The sequence below is a fragment of the Pongo pygmaeus genome, chromosome 7 (assembly GCF_028885625.2).
Source record: "Pongo pygmaeus isolate AG05252 chromosome 7, NHGRI_mPonPyg2-v2.0_pri, whole genome shotgun sequence".
Classification (NCBI taxonomy): domain Eukaryota; kingdom Metazoa; phylum Chordata; class Mammalia; order Primates; family Hominidae; genus Pongo; species Pongo pygmaeus.
The window spans coordinates 92709590-92727147 of record NC_072380.2 but is presented as its reverse complement, the minus strand read 5'-3'; the positions used below and the strand labels follow the sequence as shown (position 1 = coordinate 92727147).

General features: G+C 41.5%; 1 long non-coding RNA gene across 1 annotated transcript in view; it reads left to right on the top strand.

The window, feature by feature from the left end:
• LOC134740020 (uncharacterized) overlaps positions 1 to 17558 on the top strand; it is a 98248-nt gene that overhangs the window by 32399 nt on the left and 48291 nt on the right. Inside the window, exons 4-5 of the long non-coding RNA XR_010127247.1 lie at positions 9190 to 9296; positions 9882 to 10027. This is a non-coding gene — a long non-coding RNA (uncharacterized LOC134740020). The remainder of the gene's footprint in view (positions 1 to 9189; positions 9297 to 9881; positions 10028 to 17558) is intronic.

The window sequence follows — 17558 nt, the reverse complement described above, 5'->3', positions numbered from 1 at the left end:
TCATTGCTAATATTTAATGTAGAGATCGACAATATCTTATGATTTATAAATAAATACAATTTATGGGGCTACTTAGTAAATTTTTTTTTTTACTCATAGGCATGAGAAATCAAAACAGTTTAGAGATCATTGTCATCAGCCAATGAGTTTTATCCTTTATCACAACTGGCTGATATACCCAGCCCCAACTGCATTCTTTCAACGGCTTACTTCTTCAAATGGAATTTATGATATTAACTCTGATACACTTCTCACTCCATCTGGGTCCCTAATCCCATTAACTAGTACCAGGTTATTATTTACATTAGAAATATGATAAGTCATTCCAGAAACCTGTCCTTCAAACTCTCTTATCCAATCAGTCACCAAATACTGGCTGTTCTACCTCTTACATGTTTCTTGAGTCCTCCAGTTCTCTCTACCAATGGGATCCATTATCAAGTCTCACCTCCTTTTTGTAATGACCCTTCCTAAGAAGTCTTTCTGCATTCAGATTGGTTTCTCTCTAGTTTGTGCTCTCCCATGAAGACACATGAGCTCTTTAAAATATAAATCTGGTCTTGTCCCTCAGGTTTAAGCCTCTCATTCAATGTCTACCCATTGCTCTTAAGATAAAGCTCAAAATCTTTAAGTTCTTGCATGATCTCCTTGACCTCCACCTCCCCACTCTTTTCATCACGTTCTATCCAAAGTGTTCCCCTTCCAGTTCTTCTAACACCATACTGCTTTCTGCCTCGAGACCTGTGAATGCTCATAACCTCCTTCCTTGCCTAACAAACTCCCATTTACCTTTCATGTTCCAACTTAAATATCAGTCGCCAAGGACGCTCCGAGGTAGCTCAGGTCCAACTCTCAAAACAGGCTGCGTTTTTCTTTCAAAGCACGTATATATTAATGTCTACCTGTTCCACCAGCTTGTAAGGTTCAGAAGAGCAGGAATAATATCCACAGTGCCAAGCACAGCATCTGACACAGCGTAAGTACTAATGAGTATTTGTTGCGTTAGTGAACAGACAAATATCTTTAACTGTGGTTACTTCCTTTCCCTTTCCATTTCCCTAAATGATTACTTTATGTGTAAATTATCCTATTTATTTTTGTTTATTCATTTATTCTACAAATAATTGTTCCAAGTACTGCTCTCTTTCAATTGATTTGTAGTTCTGCTTATCTTTCTTATATTTCTCAGGATATCATTTGTAACCAAATAATTCATAAGGTTAGAAGGTTCGTACCCAGACAGACTTGAGTTCTAGTCACTGCTCTACCACTTACTTGTGATGGGGACTTTAGACAAGTTAATTAATTAGAGGGTTAGTATGAGGTTTATATAATAGATGGTAAATAAAACACTCAGTACAGTTTATAGCACCTTGTTGGAGCTCCATGAGTGAATGTTCTTTTCTGTCCAGCCTCAGTGGTTAAAGAAAAAGGGCTCGGTCCTTGCTCCCTCCAAGATACTGTATAATTCCTTCTCCATAAACTCTAATCAGAAAGGTCTCAGAGCCAAAATTCAAAGAGATCTCTCCCATTTTAATCCCTTATTAATTAAATGAGTCATTAAGTTTTCTGTCTGGTGAGTAAAAATTAGATCTGAATTCTGTAATTTAGGCTGTGTGTTTAACAAAGGAGAAAATTACAATTTTCCACAGGACTTATCCCCTTCTTTCCACAACAATCAAACAGAAGATCAGTCTAGCAGCAGGATATGGAGTAGACTCGGGAGTCCAGAAGCCCATCCAGTAAGCTGTTGTAATAATTAATGTAGGCGTGAGATGGCGAAGGCCTATTGGCAAGGGAACTAGAAAGGAAGGGAGAGAGAGGGGAAATATCCTAAAGGCAGGCCTTTTCTGATGATCAGCCTGAAGTGGCCATTCTCTACCTATCATTTTGTTCTAATTCTCTGTGAAATATTTACCATTATGTGATAATTTTCTTGTTTGTTTAGTTGCTTCTTTGCTTATTGACCGTCTCCCTCTATTAGAACATAAGATCCAAAAGGGAAGGGCCTGTTCAGTTCCGTTTACTGTTAGGTCTCTATGTATCATACCCAGAACAACGCATGGTAGAAAGTGGCACCCAGGGTATATCTGTGGGATGAGTAAATTGTTACTGGAAATTAGAAGCAGCCAGATATAACCAAAATAAATTCAAGATTTAGGCTGGGCACAGTGGCTTATGCCTCTAATCCTAGCATGCCCTCTAATCCTAGCATGGGAGGTCGAAGAGGGTGGATCAATTGAGGCAAGGAGTTCAAGACCAGCCTAGCCAACATGGTGAAACCCATCTCTACCAGAAATACAAAAAATTAGCTGGGCGCAATGGCGCACGTGCCTGTAGTCCCAGCTACTCGGGAGGCTGAGGCATGAGAATCGCTAGAACTCTGGAGGAAGGTTACAGTGGGCTGAGATCATGCCACTGCACTCCAGACTGGGCAACAAAGCAAGACTCTGTCTCAAAAAAAAAAAAAATCCACTTTAGTTCCAGGTCTTGTCCTAGGCCCTGAGGACACAAGGATGAACAATAGCCTCTGCCCTTTGGGAGCCTATAATCAACAGAAGGAAAGAGACACCTAACTAATTATGATATAAAACAAAAGTTATCATAATAGTGTCATAAACACTATGCTATGAGAACACAGAGGAGAGAGTGAGTAATTCTGCTGAAATTATAGAGGTCCACAATATAGCTTCGAAGTGTGAAAAGATGACTACTAAATTCTAGGAAAATCAGATTGAAGCCCTAAGGCTTGGTGGTGGTATTGTTAATGTATAATACACAATGTATGCTCAACATATCACTGTAAGATGAATGAGTAATTGAAGGACAGGACTTGTTATTTTGAAAGATTGTATCCATATCATCTATTTTATTGATATTAGAAACCATGCTTGTGAAGAATTTTTTGTAATATGGGAAAATGTTTGTGCTACAATAGGTTTTAGTAAGATACAAAATTATATACATAGTTTAATTGTAAAGATTTATTTTCCTCTTTACTTTTTCTTAGAGTTTCCAGATGCTTTACACAGAGAATATATTAATCACCTCCATGAAATACATATCAAACAATTTTACAAAGGTAGAGTCGAGGAAGAAATAAAATAGCAAAGAAAAAAAAGAGATGGAAAAAGAGGTACATGAAAATGTTACTCATTATTATAGAACTGGCTCGTGTAAAAAAGAAAAAAATTTTTAATTTTTTTTTTTTTTTTTTTTTTGAGACAGAGTCTCAGTCTGTTGCCCAGGCTGGAGTGCAATGGCATGATCTCGGCTCACTACAACCTCTCCCTCCCGGGTTCAAGCAGTTCTCCTGCCTCAGCTTCCCGAGTAGCTGGGACTATAGGCATGTACCACTATACCCAGCTAATTTTTGTATTTTTAGTAGAGATGGGGTTTCACCATGTTGGTCAGGCTGGTCTTAAACTCCTGACCTCAAGTGATCTGCCTGCCTTGACCTCCCCAAGTGCTGGGATTACAGGCATAAGCCACCATGCCCAGCTGAAAATTTTTTTTTAATTACATCTGTACTGAACATGTACACTTTTTTCTTTTACTTCTTTTTGAGACAACGTCTCCCTATGGTTGCCCAGGCTGGTCTTGAGCTCCTGAGCTCAAGCAATCCTCCCACCTTGGCCTCCCAAAGCACTGGGATTACAGACATGAGCCAAGTTGCCTGGCCCCCAATTTTTTCTTGTCATTGTGCCCTAAACAATACAGTATAACAAATATTTACATAGCATTTACATTGTGTTACATATTATAAATAGCACTTACATTGTGTTAGGTATTATACATAGCATTTAAATTGTGTTAGGTATAATCTAGACTACTAAATGTAAAGTATACAGAAGGATGTGCGTAGTTATATGCAAATACTACACCATTTTATATAAGGGACTTGGACATCCATGGATTTTGGTATTCATGGGGGGGTCTTCAAACCAGTCCCCTGTGGATATTAAGGAATGTCTCTCCTTCTCAGCTATCATATTTGGTCTGCTCATTGTTCACGTATGGGACATAACAAATTTATCTATTATTTGTGCCCTTCATGTTTCATGCCTATTCTTAGCTTTGCTCCTATTATTAAGTAATTTTCTCAACAGGGGTGTGTGGCAAGAGCGGGAGATAGCTAGATAGCCAATCAGTGAGTAAAACTGAACCTTAGACCATCGATCACAAGGTCTTAACTTCTGTTTGGTTCACCACTTAACAGGTGTGTGATCATTAGTAAATAATGTTGACCCCTTTGAAAAACCTGTGCACTTCACAAGGTTATTGTTCATTTCTTCATTTACTAATTCTCATGAGATAGATAGATAGATAGATAGATAGATAGATAGATATTTTATAGACAGGATTTTACTCTGTTACCCAAGCTAAAGTGCAGTGGTGCCAGCATAGCTCACTACAGCCTCCAACTTCTGGATCAAGCAATCCTCCAACTTCAGCCTCCCAAATAGCTAGGAGTATAGGCGCTTGCCACCACACCTGGCTAACTTTTTTTTTTTTTTTTTGAGTCAGAGTTTTGCTCTTGTTGCCCAGGCTGGAGTGCAATGGTGCAATCTCAGCTCATCGCAAACTCCGCTTCCCGGGTTCAAGCAGTTTTTCTGCCTCAGCCTCCCAAGTAGCTGGGATTACAAGCATGCTCCACCATGCCCGGCTAATTTTGTATTTTTAGTAGAGATGGGGTTTCTCGGCCGGGCGTGGTGGCTTACGCCTGTAATCCCAGCACTTTGGGAAGCTGAGGTGGGCGGATCACGAGGTCAGGAGATCGAGACCATCCTGGCTAACACGGTGAAACCCTGTCTCTACTAAAAAAAAAAAAAAAAAACAAAAAATTAGGCAGGTGTGGTGGCGGGCACCTGTAGTCCCAGCTACTCAGGAGGCTGAGGCAGGAGAATGGCGTGAACCCGGGAGGCGGAGCTTGCAGTGAGCCGAGATCGCGCTACTGCACTCCAGCCTGGGCGACAGAGCGAGACTCCATCTCAAAAAAAAAAAAAAAAAGAGATGTGGTTTCTCCATGTTGGTCAGGCTGGTCTCGACCTCCTGACCTCAGGTGATCTGCCCACCTCGGCCTCCCAAAGTTCTGGGATTATAGGTGTGAGCCACCGCACTCAGCTGACTTTTAAATTTTTGGTAGAGACAAGGTCTCGCTCTGTTGCCCAGGGTGGTCCTGAGCTCTTGGCCTCAAGCAAACCTCCTGCATTGGCCTCCTAAAGTGTTGTAATTACAGGAGTCAGCCACTGTGCCTGGCTCCCATGTAATGAGTTTTTATTGCATATTTACTACTCAGCAGCTCTGTACTAGGCATTCATCAGTGAACAAGATCAATATGGTCTCTATGCTCATGGATCTAGGAGGAAAACAGAAAAAAAAACTCAATTGAAAACAAAGCAATTACAAATTGTGACAAATGTTATGAAAAATACAAATAAGAGAACAGGAAAGAGAAACTTTTTTTTTTTTTTTTTTTTTTTTGAGACAGAGTCTCACTCTGTTGCCCAGGCTGGAGTGCAGTAGCACTATCTCGGCTCACTACAACCTCCATCTCCCGGGTTTAAGTAATTCTCTGCCTCAGCCTCCCGAGTAGATGGAATTACAGCCGCTCGCCATCACGCCCAGCTAATTGTATTTTTAGTGGAGACGGGGTTTCACCATCTTGGCCAGGCTGGTCTTGAACTCCTGACCTCATGATCCACCTGCCTCGGCCTCCCAAAGTGCTAGGATTACAGGCATGAGCCACTGTGCCCAGCTGAAACTTTTTATTTTATGTTTTTGAGCCAGGGTCTCATTCTGTCACCTAGGCCATAGTGCAGCGGTGATGCAAACAAGGCTCACTGCAGCCTCGACCTCCTGGACTCAAGCCATCTTCCCACCTCAGCCTGTCAAATAGGTGAGACCACAGGTGCCCAACACTATGCCCAGCTAATTTTTTTAAAAAAATGTTGTAGAGACAGGGTCTTGCCGTGTTGCCCAGGCTGGATGAAAGAGAAACTTTCGATAAGAATGAGTATGATAATATTTTAGGCAGGGAATGCGTTTTTGAAACAGAATAGCACCCATAAAGATCCAGAGATGGAAAATACTATAATATTGGAGGAATTGAAAGAAGATGCTTGCCAGGAATGAAGTGGATGATTGAGGAGAATAAAGTGAGATGTTAGAGAAAAGGCAGAGCTAGATCGGTACGGCCGTACAGCCATAGTAAGGTACATGGAGATTATTCTAAGGGTTGTGGGACAGCAAGAGGGTTGTGACATGGTCTGGTTTCACTTTGAGAAATTAATTTGTGTAGAGAATGGAGTAAAGTAAAAGCCATCGAGTGTAGCCCAGGGTAGCAGTGTTCAAGGCCTGGACTAAGGAATGCAGTGTCAACAGAGAGGAGTAGACATACTTAAGGGATATTTTGGAGATAGAAATTATGAAGACTGTATGAAATAATGAATTTAACAAGCTCAGTATACTAAAAAATGCTTGTATATTTTGAGTTTTAGTATCACATCTCTGAGTCTTATTGAACCAGAAGGATTGTATAATATTAAGTTATTCTGCTACCAGTGGACTTAATTATATCTGCTTTTTTTCATCCGTACTGTATCACCTGTCTTATCTAACTAAATCTGCTCTTAAAAAAAGTACCTTGTTCTTAAATTCTCAATATAAGAATTCATTTATTTAACAAATATTCATTAAACCAAAAATATGGGACTCTTAGCATAAATGTATTTAGATAGCAGATTTTAATATAATTTGATGAAAACATAATTTATATATTATTTACATTTAAAGAGATACAGTACTTGCTCTGCACAGCTCTTAAAATACAAAAGAAGCTCCTTTATTAAACTGTGAGAATTGTGTGCTAGCACAATGCAAAGATTGTTGGTGGAAAAAAAACAGAACAAAATAATAATTTGCACTGGAACTTAAGGTTATAGAGGCTCATAGTATTTTCATGTCTAAATAAATAATAACAAATTATCTGAGTAAAGAATATTAAGAATTACCAATGTATATGACTACCTCTTTGACTTTAAAATCTTTCTTTTACTAATAAAATACAGTACAGTAAATGGATATTAGTGAATTTTCCTATACTTTAATAAAGCCAAGTGTACTTCTTCTATACAAACAAGAAGTCCTTCTACCTGCCAAAATAAAATTCAAAACAAATGAAAAAATGCTTATTTTGCCCCAATTTAGCCCTAACATTCTTTGAGGAGGTTCTGAATTTCAAATAGATCCAATCACCCCTAAATGGTATCAAATTCCATCCTATCTGCCTACTTAAATGCCTAGCCTTTGTTTAAAGTAAGTGGATTAACATTTTCATTGTTGGGATATTCTTCTCCAATCCAATGTATAAACCCCTGAACAGGCCGGGCGCGGTGGCTCAAGCCTGTAATCCCAGCACTTTGGGAGGCTGAGGCGGGTGGATCATTTGAGGTCAGGATTTAGGCCTGGCCAACATGGTGAAACCTTGTCTCTACTAAAAATACAAAAATTAGCCGGGCGGTAGTGGCGTGCGCCTGTAATCCCAGCTACTAGGGGGGCTGAGGCGGGAGAATCCCTTGAGTCTGAGAGGTAGAGGTTGCGGTGAGCCGAGATTGGGCCACTGCACTCCAGTCTGAGCGAGAGAGTGAGACCCTGACTCAAAAAAAAAAAGTGATGGAGAAAGAGCAGAGGCAAATAATTTACTCTTCATGTTTCACTTTGATAGATTCGATAGGGTTTGATAGATTATCAGCAATTTTTTAAAATCTACTACAACCCTCCCTGCTCATTCTGCCCACTCATCCCTCCCCTTGACAAGAACCCCTTTCTTTCCTTCCCACAGTAAGATTCTATGACTCATCTCTTTTGAATGCAGGCAATAGCCTAGCACCTTCCTTTCATCACTCAGTTGCAAAGGTTTTTCGTTATTGAACAGCTTTTGATAAATGTTTGTCTATTATTATTATTATTATTATTTAGAGACGGGTCGCCGTGCATGATGGCTTGCGCCTATAATCTCAGCACTGTGGGAGGCCAAGGCAGGATAACTTGAGCTCAGGAGTTCGAGACCAGCCTGGGCAACATGATGAAACCCCGACTCTACTAAAAATGCAAAAATTAGCTGGGCATGGTGGCACGCGCCTGTAGTCCCAGCTGCTGGAGAGGCTGAGGTGGGGGAATTGCTTGAGCCTGGAAGGCAGAGGTTGTAGTCTGGATTATGCCACTGCACTCCAGCCGTGGTGACAGAGTGAGACTCTGTCTCAAAACAAAAATAAAGACAGGAGGGTTGGGGGCAGTGCTCCGTCACCCAGGCCGGAGAGCAGCGGCACAATTATGGCTCGCTGCAGCCTTGAATTCCTGGGCTATAGCGATCCTCTTGCCTCAGCCTCTCAGCCTGCCGAGTAGCTGGGACTACAGGCATAAGCCACTGCGCCCCACCCTAATATTATTTTTAAGTCCAGGTGTCCCTGTAAACGTTTTTTAACATGAAGAGTAAATTATTTGCCTCTGCTCTTTCTCCATCACTTTTTTTTTTGAGACAGGGTCTCACCCTCTCGCTCAGACTGGAGTGCAGTGGCCCAATCTCGGCTCACCGCAACCTCCACCTCTCAGGCTCAAGGGATTCTCCCGCCTCAGCTCCCCTAGTAGCTGGGATTACAGGCGCACGCCACTACCGCCCGGCTAATTTTTGTATTTTTAGTAGAGACAAGGTTTCACCATGTTGGCCAGGCCTAACTCCTGACCTCAAATGATCCACCTGCCTCAGCCTCCCGAAGTGCTGGGATTGCAGGCTTGAGCCACCGCGCCCGGCCTGTTCAGGGGTTTATACATTTAAGCACCCTGAGGGATACCTAAATGGTACCCTCAGCATTTCACTTCCAAAGCTACAGTCAGGACTTCTGGGCATCTGTGTTTTCCTATGTAATCTTTTTCACTGATGATAGCTGATTGGCCCCAAACGAGAAAGTAACCCAAGGCTGTTTAACACGTCCATGCACGTCATTTAGGAATAGGAAGGAAGGTTCCCTGCCATGTGCAGAGCTTGTCATTAGAGCACTTTTCTTCCAAACATACAGGTACATGTTTGACTGGGCTCCATTTTCATTCTGATTGCGACCACGAATATCATAGCTTCTTGAATTGTGCCTCTGTTTTTAAATTTTACTTTTCATTTCTTCCCTATTTCAGCAAGTGTATGTTCTCCACCTCTGAAAGTTTCCTAAACACTGACATTTATAGGATACATAATTTCATTGTCTTATCAATAATGGAACACTGAAAAATATTTATGGAAGGTATGATCTATGTTTTTTGATGATGATATGCAATATAAAGTCATTATTATATACATATACATATTAAGTATATATTTTCTCTAATATGCAAAATGTTTCCATTTATTCCTGACTCCTTTTCCCCACTCTCTTCTGACCAAATCTCATTTACATCAGCTATTAGCATAGCAACCATTTCTGACAAGAGGAGGCACAACTTTTTTTTTTTTTTTTTTTGACAGAGTCTTGCTGTGTCACCCAGGCTGGAGTGCAGTGGCACAATCTTGGCTCACTGCAACTTCCATCTCCGGGTTCAAGTAATTCTCAGGCCTCAGCCTCCTGAATAGCTGGGATTACAGGTGCGTGCCACCACGCCCAACTAATTTTTGTATTTTTAGTAGAGACGGGGTTTCACTATGCTGGCCAGGTTTGTCTCGAACTCCTGACCTCAAGTGAGCCGCCTGCCTTGGCCTCCCAAAGTGCTGGGATTACAGGCATGAGCCACTGCGCCCAGCCAAGGAGGCACATCTAAATTCTGACAGAAACTGCTTTGGGAATGGCATTGCTGAACTAAATCCCTGACTTTCCATGCTCTTCTCTTTGCAGCAGTGCCAGAGCCTAAACTATAAACATGGAGATATTTGGAACTTTGGAACCTCTGAGAGTCTAATGCATCAGAACTAGCCCAGAAGAGGAGTCTTAGAAACCGGATTCTCAATCTGAGCTTCAACCCTACCAGCTAGAGGTCCTGAGTAAGGCACTTAGCTTCTCTGAGCCTCGGTTTCCTTTTCTGTTAAATAGAAATAATCCCTTACCAGTTCAAATGTATATCATAGTATTTATAAAGTGATATGCTAATGTTAGTTGTTGCTCTCATTTAAAAGGAAAGGCAGAGACTATAACCAAACAAACAAATAAAAGTAGGAATTTAAATAATCTAACTCTGGAAGCCCTAGTCTAAAACTGCCTTATCCTAACCTGAATTTACCCCTTTTCTATTACTCAATTGCACAACGTTCTTTCCCCCATGTCATACATGTTTGAAATAATATATATTCCCTGTCTTTTTAAAAATAGCTCTGCAAATATTGAGAATTCATTAGTCATTCATATATGGGTGTTCAATGCTTTAATGGGAAGTTAAGATAACTACGCTGAAGGCATCGAAGTTTTATTAGGGAAGAAAGAAGCAATCATTAGGAAATACAACATTATTTAGGAGTTGGAACAGGCCCAAATGGAGGGAAGCAGTGCTGCCTTGGGCTAGGACAGAGGCCCTGGTGAAACACCAACAGGAGAGAGAAACATGAAGAAAAGGGTGGAGATAATAAGACAGGCTTCACATTTTCTGGAATTTTCCTCTTTATATAGAAAATGGGGGTAAAGCTCTATTTATTCCACTCTCCTCAGTAATACTTCTAGAACCCAGAATTCAAATGAGTAGTATACATCCAAAGTTGACCAGGTTTTTGTGCACTAGCCTGGGAACTCAACCATCACAATGTTTCTGAAAAAAAATGTATTCCAATTTCCAAAGAGCCAACCCTGAAATGCATTTTTGGAATGCAATCTGTTTGAAAATGAAATAACAAGGCAGCCTGTATAAGTTAGCTTTCAAAAAAAGTTTGGGGTTAGAAACATATCAACTACTATGAAAAACTGGTTTCTAATGGGGACTCAATCTTTTTGAGCTATCTTGGATCCTTTTTGGAAGGAGGTGGGCTACAAATATACAAATGAGGCTTCTAGATAAAAAAAAAAAATTAAGTGGATTTTAAGACTTTAACATGGAGCTATAGAACAGTCTCATCAGTTCAGAGATCCAGGAAATCTTTTTCATAGCCCTGGAATCAACTATTCACTTTAGAATATAATTGAGCTTCATCCACTTTGGAGTAAAGCCCAATTATATCCTAAGAATAATCTCTTCTACATTAAATCACATCCATGTGAAAAAAAAAAAAAAGGCTCTGCAAAAAATATACACTACTGTAGCCATGGCCGTGGCCATGGTTTATTACACCTCTTTATAGTATTTACTCACAAATTAAAAAATAAAGTGACAGGTTAGGGTGAAATAATTTCTGTTTTTTTCTTTTGTTTAATGTACCCAAGATAGTGCTTCATTAAATAATTTCCAAAGTTCAGTAACTTTTTTCAGTCAGAATAGATATAACTTAGAATTTCTATCACAGTAATTTTACTCAAATAAATGATATGAATAATGGATTATTCATTACTAAATTTTTTTACCCCATTCATCTCTTTCACACACTACCTTACATCTGCAACCCCAGTAAAAATTTTGTGTTCAAGAAAAGAGCTAGGCTGGGCATAATGGCTCAGCCTGCAATCCCAGCACTTTGGGAGGCCCAAAAGGAAGGATTGCTTGAGCCCAGGAGTTCGAGACCAGCCTAGGCAACAAAGTAAGACCCCCAACTCCACAAAAAATAAAATTAGCAAAGTTTGGTGGCATGCCTGTAGTGCCAGCTACTTGGGAGGCTGAGGCAGGAGGACCACTTGAACCCAGGAGGTCGAGGGTGCAGTGAGCTATGATGGCACCATCACACTCCAGCTTGGGAGACAAAAGCAAGGCCCTATCTCTAAAAATAATAATATTTTTAAAAATTTATTAATAATTTTAAATTAAGAAAATAACTAACATTTTTCCTTCTAAGGGCAGTCACCCATATAAATAGGTGACTATAATTTGTGGTCCAAACTGGATGCTGTTCTCCAGAAAAATGATAAACCAGATGAGAATCAGTAGGCATAGAACAGGACTACCTTGGGAAATCATGACTGTCGTATTCAATTCATAGCTGCCCTTTGGCTGCCCAGACTTCCCTCTCACCAGAGCATGACCTGCAGTAGAGAGGAGGGAGCGTGGCCTAATGCAAAGAACACTGAGCCAGCTCTCTTGGGTGCCATCCTGCCTAAGGAACAGACATATCATCTACCTCCTCTTTAAACCAGAAACCTAGAATAAAGCTGGACTCCTTATTCTCCCTCACTCCCTTCTTCCAAACACATATCAAGTCTTACTAATTTCACTTCCTAATTCCAACCATTTCCACTCACTCCACCACCACTACCTTAGTTCAGTTCATCACTATCCATCACTTTCATTATTACAACAGCCTCTGACTGGTCTTCTGTTTTACCTCCTGACCCCTCCAATCCATTCTTCACAATGACACCCAACTGATATTTATTGATATTCATCAACCGATCATTCTCCTTAAAACCCTTATTGGGTCACCCTTATCTTCAGCTAAATCTTGAGCTTGTCCTTCATAATTGGTTGCACACCTCTAGCCTCCTCTCAATCACCCCTTCCCCCACAACTTGCACACTGTTTCAAATTACATTCAGTTCCTAGAACACACCTTCATTAACTATATTTTGCATAAAAGCTTCTCCTCCATGCTCCACACACCAGCACACCTCACTTATTTCCCATCCCACTCCTGTACCCAAAATTCCATCTCCGTGATTTAGAGCTCAGCTTAGAAAGTACTTCCTCCAGGAAGCCTTCCTTTCCAAATCCTTCCCATATGCTACGATTGCAGTAATCTCTACTTCCCTTGTCAGAGCACTGGGAACTCAACCATCACTTGAACTCAATCAGCAAACTGGGCGTCCTTTCTTAGTCCAAAACCCCACCTCAGTGAGGGCCAGCACTTCAAACCAAACTTTCCCAGCCTCGACCTTCTAGCAACCTGTTTTGTACAAGAAATCAAGAAAACCTGCTCACTTTCTGGAATGGCAGCCTGAATTTGTGCCCATTCTTAATCCCCAGCCTCCATCCTCCCACCTCAGCCTCCCAAAGTGCTGATATTACAAGCATGAGCCACCATGCCTGGCCATTCCCAATTTTTATACCCCTCTGCAGATCATGGTAAATAACTAATGATACAGTCCTGTGTCATTCATTTTTCCCCTATGCTGTACGGCCTCTCCTTCAGTGGAAATGAATCCCATGTACCTTATAAAAGTGCTCCAGGACAAACAACATATGGAAAGGAAAATTGGCTTATTGCCACCAAAAATACTAACTCAGCAGATTTTCCTTTCCTCCTAAGTTTAACCCAATGAAGAAAAGTGCTTACATCACCAAGGCTTCAAGACCCCAGGGAAATCGCTGACAGCTGACTTCTCAATCTCTCTTAGAGCACAGTAAAGGACAAATGCCTCAAGTTATAGGAATTGTGCATTCACAAACCATAAAATACTACATAGATATTCATTAGTATTGTGTGCTTATGATCATTATATTATTTTGAAAAAATTAATTGACACATTGTAATAATACATGTTTTGATAAATATCTATGCTGTTTAATAATCTAGTTAGGGTAGTTAGTACATCCATCACCTTATGCATTTATCATTTCTTTGTCATGAGAATATTCAAAGGCCTCTCCTTTAGCTATTTTGTAATGTACATATTTTACCATTAACCATAGTCACCCAACTGTACAGAATTTATTTTCTATCTAATTGTAACTTTGTTCCCATTGACCAACTTCTCTTCATTTGGGAGAATACCTTGGAGGCACAAAAATTCAGCTTATGCAAGAACAAACAATGAGAATAAAAGAGCTAGCAGTAGAGTGATCTTCCAGAATTCAAGTATGAAGACAGCAACATTCATCCCTAGCTAAAAGCATCTGCTTCCACCCCCAGCTCAATCTCAGGTCATATTCCTTTGGAATTTCATGGCCAGGACAATAATCAACTGGAGAGAATGTTGCATTTTGGAACCAGTGTGCCCAGAGTTAAAGAGAAAAAATTTTAGGCCAGGCATGGTGGCTCACGCCTGTAATCCCAGCGCTTTGAGAGGCTGAGGCGGGAAGATCTCTTGAGTTCGAGAACAGCCTGGGCAAGATGATGAGATCCGGTTTCTACAAAAATTTAAAAAATAGCTAGGAGTGGGGCATGTGGAGGCTGAGGTGGGAGGATCACTTGAGCCCAAGAGTTCAGGGATGCAGTGAGCTATGGTCATGCCACTGTACTATAGCCTGAGCGACAGAGCGAGACTCTGTCTCTCTGAGAAAAAAAAAAGAGAGAGAAAATTTTGCTTTCTGGATCCTTCTGTCAATAGCCCTTTTTCTCTGTGAATATCCATTTAAGGTTGGATGAGAGGGCACCATGAAGGGCCAAGCTTCTGTCAATATACAGTTGACTAGATCTACTAAAATAAATGTTCATATTCTGAGAAGATGTTCAGTATGGCAATATTCTATTCTGTGTTCTGAAAAATAACTTCCTAAATACTATTTGAGTATCTAATAAAATTAGGTGATTATGTAAATGCAACATAAATCAGCACTACATGAAGTAATTTAGATAGACTGTGACTGGCCTACCCCTGTCCACGTTTTTCATACTGTGATTAGAAGGAAATCCCTTGTAATGGCCCACATGCTCTGCATGATCTGGTCTTGCCCAGCATGCTGTATCCATCCACAATGGCCCTATTTCAGTTCCTCAAACACATGAGGTTCTTCTTCTTCTTCTTTTTTTTTTTTTTTTTGAGATGGAGTCTCACTCTGTCGCCCAGGCTGGAGTGCAGTGACACGATCTCGGCTCACTGCAACCACCGCCTCCTGGGTTCATGCGACTTTCCTGCCTCAGCCTCCCAAGTAGCTGGGATTACAGGCGCCCTCCACCACGCCTGGCCAATTTTTGTGTTTTTAGTAGAGACGGGGTTTCACCATGTTGGCCAGGCTGGTCTCAAACTCCTGACCTCGTGATCCGGCCACCTCAGCCTCCCAAAGTGCCAGGATTACAGGCGTGAGCCACCGCGCCCGGCCACACATGAGGTTCTCGTTGTTGTTTTTAAACAGAGATGGGGTCTCCCCATGTTGCCCAGGCTAGTCTCAAACTCCTGGGCTCAAGCGATCCTCCTGCTTCTGCCTTCCAAAGTGCTAGGATTTCAGGTGTGAGCCATCACACCCAGCCATGTTATTGTTGTTGTTGTTGTTGTTTGAGACAGGGTCTTACAGTGTTGCCCAGGCTGGAGTGCAGTGGCTCAATTTTGGCTCACTGCAACCTCCACCTCCCAGGTTCAAGAGATCCTCCTGCCTCAGCTGGGACTATAGATGCTCACCACCATGACCTTTTTTTTTTTTTTGTATTTTTAGTAGAGAGGGGTTTTGCCGTGTTGCCCAGTCAGGTCTTGAACTCCTGGACTCAAGCAATCCAGCTGCCTTGCCCTCGGCCTCCCAAAATGCTGGGATTATAGGTGTGAACCACTGCGCCCAGCCCAGTCTTCTTGTTGTTAAGAGATAGGGTCTCACTGTTTTGCCCAGGTTTGTCTTGAAATCCTGGCCTCAAGCAATCCTCCTGCCTCAGCCTCCCTATTAGCTGGATTTCAGCACAAGCAACCATGCCTGACTATGTGGCTTTTTCTTCTTTTTATTTATTTATTTATTTATTTTTTGAGATAGAGTCTTGCTCTGTCACAGGCTGGAGTGCAGTGGTGCCAATCTCGGCTCACTGCAACATCAGCCTCCCGAGTTCAAGCGACTCTTCTGCCTCAGCCTCCTGAGTAGCTGGGACTATAGGCAGGCGCCACCTGCCCAGCTAATTTTTGTATTTTTAGTAGAGACGAGGTTTCACCATGTTGGCCAGGAAGATCTTGCTCTCTTGATCTCATGATCCACCCGCCTCACCCTCCCAAAGTGTTGAGATTACAGGCGTGAGCCACCACACCCAGCCCGGCTCTTCTTTAACTAGGCCTTTGCACATGCTGATCCCTCTCTTTAGAATGCTATTCCCCCACCTCTTTCTGTGCTAGCTACTTCTTAGACCTTAGATCTTAGTCTAAAACTTACTTTTCTGGAAGGGCCTTATTTGAATACCTGTTTCATTTTCTCCTATTTTATTCTAACATATTTTCCAGATTTTTTTTTATTCACAAGAGTCACCTCATTTATTATTACCTGTTTGTTTATTGTCTGTCTCTCCTATTAGACTATAAGCACCTTGAGGACAGGAACTACCTCTAGCTTGTTCACTACTGAGTTCCCAGTACCTTCACAGGGCCTGGCACATACTGGGTTCTCAATAGATATTTGTTGAATGAATGCATTAATATGCAGATTGTAATATTATATAATGACATCAGTTCTGTGGATTAAGTATTGTTTTAAATAAATTTATATTTTATTAATTTCAAATATCTATATTCATTTAAAAAATATACAGCATCTTTTTTTTTGTTTTTTTGAGACAGGCTTGCTCTGTCACCCAGGCTGGAATGCAGTGGTGCAATCTTGGCTCACTGCAACCTTTGCCTCCTTGGTTCAAGAGATTCTCCTGCCTCAGCCTCCCATATAGCTGGAACTACAGGTGTGCACCACCACTAATTTTTATGTTTTTTAGTAGAGATGGGGTTTCACCATGTTGGCCAGGCTGGTCTCGAACTCCTGGTCTCAACTGATCCTCCCGCCTTGACCTCCCAAAGTGCTGGGATTACAGGTGTGAGCCACCATGCCCAGCCCAAGGATCTCTTTAAAATTAATGAAAGAATTAGTGAGGCCAGATACAGTGGCTCATGGCTGTAATCCCAGCCCAAGGTGGGCGGATCACTTGAGGTCAGGAGTTTGAGACCAGCCTGGCCAACATTGTGAAACCCGGTTTCTACTAAAAATACAAAAATTTGCCAGACGTGGTGGCGCATGCCTGTAATCCCAGCTACTCGGGAGGCTGAGGCAGGAGAATTACTTGAATCCGGGGGACAGAGGTTGCAGTGAGCTAAGATTGCACCACTGCACTGCAGCCTGGGCAACAGAGCAAGACTCTGTCTCAACAACAACAGAAGAGATCCTTGGTAAAAGCAAAAAAGAAATACTGAAACTGTTTTTAAAAACATAAAGGAAAACAACAACATAAAGTGTAGGCCCGGCGCGGTGGCTCACACCTGTAATCCCAGCACTTTTGGAGGCCGAGGCAGGCAGATCACCTAAGTTCGAGACCAGACTGACCAACATGGAGAAACCCCATCTCTACTAAAAATACAAAATTAGCCGGGCGTGGTGGCACATGCCTGTAATCCCAGCTACTCGGGAGGCTGAGGCAAGAGAATTGTTTGAACCCGGGAAGTGGAAGTTGTGGTGAGCTGGGATGATGCCATTGCACTCCAGAACTGGGCAACAAGAACAAAATTCTGTCTCAAAAACAAAAAACATAAAGTGTAAATCTTCCTCTTTCAAAATTTCAGCAAATTGACTCAGTTCTAGTTAACTGAGGTTTTTCACACACCTAGTAATCACTG